Source organism: Bos grunniens, chromosome 4, assembly GCF_055505025.1.
Source record: "Bos grunniens cultivar Pamir isolate PY7600 chromosome 4, Bosgru_T2T1.0, whole genome shotgun sequence".
NCBI lineage: Eukaryota > Metazoa > Chordata > Mammalia > Artiodactyla > Bovidae > Bos > Bos grunniens.
Genome location: NC_141168.1, coordinates 98,386,953 through 98,391,512, shown reverse-complemented (window position 1 = coordinate 98,391,512; position 4,560 = coordinate 98,386,953). Strand labels below are relative to the sequence as shown.

General features: G+C 43.0%; 1 non-coding gene across 1 annotated transcript; it reads left to right on the top strand.

Moving 5' to 3' along the window:
- The first annotated feature begins 488 nt into the window (after positions 1 to 488).
- LOC147374574 (small nucleolar RNA SNORA3/SNORA45 family) lies at positions 489 to 609 on the top strand. The gene has a single exon (XR_015163312.1). It is a non-coding gene; the product is annotated as a small nucleolar RNA SNORA3/SNORA45 family (small nucleolar RNA).
- The last annotated feature ends 3,951 nt before the right edge of the window (positions 610 to 4,560 follow it).

The window sequence follows — 4,560 nt, the reverse complement described above, 5'->3', positions numbered from 1 at the left end:
GTAATAATTCCTGCCCTCATGTTAGGCCATCAACTCCCTTCAGAGATGAAACCTAATCAATCTGTCATTATTGAGCTGATGTTATATAGGTACTTAAAAAAAAAAAAAAAACTATCTCATTTGATGCCAATAAACTCCTGAAGATAAAGGAACATAGCCTTCTTTAGCAGGACCATTCTGATTGATTTTGTTCCAAAAATATGCAGAGAAATTTAATAGTCTAACTAGAAAACTAAAATACTTGCCTACCCAAGACTAGGACTTCCCAAGCTAGTGATCAAGAACCTGCCTGCCAATGCAGGAGACACAAGAGACATGGATTTGATCCCTGGGTCAGGAAGATTCCCCTGGAGGAGGGCATGGCAACCCACTCTAGTATTCCTGCCTGGAGAATCCCATGGACAGAGAAGCATGCTGGGCTTCAGTTCATGGGGTTGCAAAAAGTTGGACATGACGGAAGCGACTGAGCACGCATGCACACACCCGACAGTAGAGTCACATCCTGACAGCTCTTGTCCGGGTGTGCTAGAGTCCCCACAAAGAATCTGCTGGTCTTGATGCACTGGCGAGGGCAATCAGCCCCCAGAAGTGCCCAGGTCAGAAACATGCCTTCCCTGGCTCCAAGAGGTAGTGGATTGGGTTACTACAAATTTCTGGGGAAAGGTGGAGTAGGAAATGACAACCCACTCCAGTATTCAAGATTCCAAAGCAGCCTGTCATCCCGAAGGCCAACTTCTTCAGCAGAAGAGCTGAGGAGAAGATTAAGGGTGTGGGAAGGGCTTGAGTCCTGGTAGACTGAAGCCATATGGTAGAAAATTCATTAAATGTTAACAAGTGCTTCTCTTAAAAAGAAAGAACTGAGTAGAGCTTCTCAGGTGGTGCTAGTGGTAAAGAACCCACCTGCGAATGCAGGAGATGTAGGAGACTGCGGTTCAATCCCTGGGTTGGGAAAATCCCCCGGAGGAGGCCATAGCAACCCACTCCAGTATTCTTGCCTGGAGAATCCCACAGACAGAGGACCCTGGTGGGCCATGGTTCATAGAGTCACAGAAAGTAAGACTTGACTAAAGTGACTTACCACACAAAGGGTGTTAAACCAAAAATAAATAAAATATATAATATAATATAACACTTGCCTATAGCCACATTCATAGTAAGTCACTGATTGAACTTGAAGCCACAACTTCTCTGTAGCTATGAGAGTCATTTGTAACATGTGTAAGAAGACCTTTCACTCACTAAATAAACTTTATTTGGGGAGACAATAAGTAGCAGTCACTGTCACAGGGGCTAGATATATAAATATATGACTAATAAGGCATATATAGCTCCTGCCTTTAAGAGATTTTTAGTCTGCTGGGGAAAATAGTTAAGTGATAAAGGAATTTCAAAATAAACTGCAAAACTCTACTATGGCTGGTATCCAGTGGTAGAAATATGTAATGCAGTTCTCCATAGGAGGGGGTTTGACAGGAGGAGCCTCTTGATGAAGGTGAAAGAGGATCAAAAAGCAAAAAATGAAGACCATGGCATTCAGTCCCATCACTTCATGGCAAATAGATGGGGAAACAATTGAAACAGTGACAGGCTTTATTTTGGGGGCTCCAAAATCACTGCAGATGGTGACTGCAGCCATTAAATTAAAAGATCCTTGCTCCTTGGAAGAAAAGCTATGACCAACGTACACAGCATATTAAAAACCAGAGACATTACTTTGTCAACAAAAGTCCATTTAGTCAAAGTTACGGTTTTTCCAGTAGGTATGTATAGAGGTGAGAGTTGGACCATAAAGAAGTCTGAGCGCTGAAGAATTGATGCTTTTGAATTGTGGTGTTGGAGAAGACACTTGAGAGTCCCTTGGACAGCAAGGAGATCAAACTAGTCAATTCTAAAGGAAATTAACACTGAATATTCATTGGAGGAACTGATGCTGAGGCTGAAGCTGCAATACTTTGGCCACCTGGTGTGAAGAGCCAACTCATGGAAAGACCCCGATGCTGGGAAAGATTGTAGGCAGGAGGAGAAGGAGACAACAGAGGATGAGATGTTTGTATAGCATTAATGACTCAATGGACATGAGCTTGAGCAAGTTCTGGGAGATGGTGAAGGACAGGGAAGCCTGGTGTGCTGCAGCCCATGGGGTCACAAAGAGTTGGTCACAACTGAGCAACTGAACAACAACAACAATAGGAGGGCATTAGAAAAGTTTATCCACATAAAATGACCTTCAAACAGCAAATAATTGGGCTAAAAAGTGGATCTGCAAGTAGTGGTTATAAAATATGCAAATGCCTAGAGACAATTAAAGAAAAAAGCAACACATTCAAGCCACTGTAAGCTGTCACAGTTTGACCGAATAATTCAGGGCCTGGGTGATGAGAGATGTGGCTAGAGAATTAAGAGTAGCTAACAGCTTATTTTCTTGGGCTCCAAGAAAGTAATATGGCAGCAGCAACCTGAAGAGGCATTGGTGGCCTGGGAAGCAGCCTTGCAGAGATCACAATGAAGATGGAGGCGGGAGCAGTGTAGTGACCAGCACCCCCAATTCCCAGTGCAGAGTCAGAGGAGAGGAAAGGCTGGGGCCAAAGCTTGGCAATGGCAGTGGAATGGCCCCAAGGCGACCAGAACCAGCAGGGAGTCGGGTGCCTTTCACTCCTGGGCATCCTACAACATTGGTTCCAGCCTTCCTCAGACCCCCATCCCAGCCACTCCAGCAGGGCCTTTGCCTCAACCCCAGGCCACATGTTGACTGACACCCTATGGCCTGTGATGGATAACACACTCAACAAGGACCAGCAGTGGGACCATTAGGGCTCCAAGCATGTCATCCAGCCACATGGAGCAGCTGAAGGGCATGTCCCTGCTAGTTAAGGCCTGACAAAATGTGGTCCACTGGAGAAGGGAATGGCAAACCACTTCAGCATTCTTGTCTTAAGAAACCCATGAACAGTATGAAAGAGCAAAAAAAGATATGACACTGAAAGATGAGCCCCCATGTTGGTAGGTGTCCAATATACTACTGGGGAAAAGTTGAGAAATAGTTACAGAAAGAATGAGGAGGCTGAGCTGAAGTGGAAACAACATCCAGGTGTGGTTGTATCTGGTGGTGAAAAGTAAAATCCGATGCTATAATGAACAATATTGCATAGGAACCTGGAATGTTAGGTCCATGAATCAAGGTAAATTGGAAGTGGTCAAACAGGAGATGGCAAGAGTGAACATCAACATTTTAGAAATCAGTGAACTAAAGTGTTCAGGAATGGGTGAATTTAATTCAGATGACCATTATATCTATTGTGGATAAGAATCACTTAGAAGGAATGGAGTAGCCCTCATAGCCAACAAAAGGGTCAAAAATGCAGTACTTGGTTGCAGTCTCAAAAATGACAGAATGATCTTTGTTTGTACCCAAGGCAAACCATATCAAAATAATCCAAGACTATGCTCCAGTCGCTAATGATGGAGAAGATGAAGTTGAATGATTCTGTGAAGAGCTACAAGACCTCCTAGAACTAACACCAAAACAAGATGCCCTTTTCATCATAGGGGACTGGAATGCAAAAGTAGGAAGTCAAGAGATACCTGGAGTAACAGGCAAATTTGGCCTTGGAGTACAACATGAAGCAGGGCAAAGGCTAACAGTGTTTTGCCAAGAGAACACACTGGTCATAGCAAACACCCTCTTCGAAAAACACAAGCGACAACTCTATACATGGACATCACAAGATGGCCAATACCCAAATCAGATTGATTCTATTCTTTGCAAGGGAAGATGGAGAAGCTCTATACAGTCAGTGAAAACATAGACCTGCAGCTGACTGTGGCTCAGACCATCAGCTCCTTATTGCCAAATTCAGACTCAAATTGAAGAAAGTAGGGAAAACCACTAGACCATTCAGGTATGACCTAAATCAAATCCCTTATAATTATACAGTGGAAATAACAAATAGATTCAAGGGATTAGATCTGATAGAAAGAGTGCCTGAAGAACTGTGGATGGAAGTTCATAACATTGCACAGGAGGAAGTGATAACCATGATGGTGTCATCACTCACCTAGAGCCAGACATCCTGGAATGTGAAGTCAAGTGGGCCTTAGGAAGCATCACTATGAACAAAGCTAGTGGAAGTGATGGAATTCCAGCTGAGCCGTTTCAAATCATAACAGATGATGCTGTTAAGTGTTGCACTCAATATGTCAGCAAAGTTTGAAAATTCAGCAGTGGCCACAGGACTAGAAAAGGTCAGTTTTTGTTTCAATCCCAAAGAAATACAATGCCAAAGAATGCTCAAATTACTGTACAATTGCACTCATTTCACATGCTAGCAAGATTATGCTCAAAATCCTTCAAGCTAGGCTTCAGCAGTATGTGAATTGAGAACTTCCAGATGTACAGCTGAATTTAGAAAAGGCAGAGAAATAAGAGATCAAACTGCCAACATATACTGGATCATAGAAAAAGCAAGGGAATTCCTAAAAAAAAAAACATCTACTTCTGCTTCATTGACTACAATGAAGCCTTTGACTGTGTGGATCACAACAAACTATGGAATATTCTTA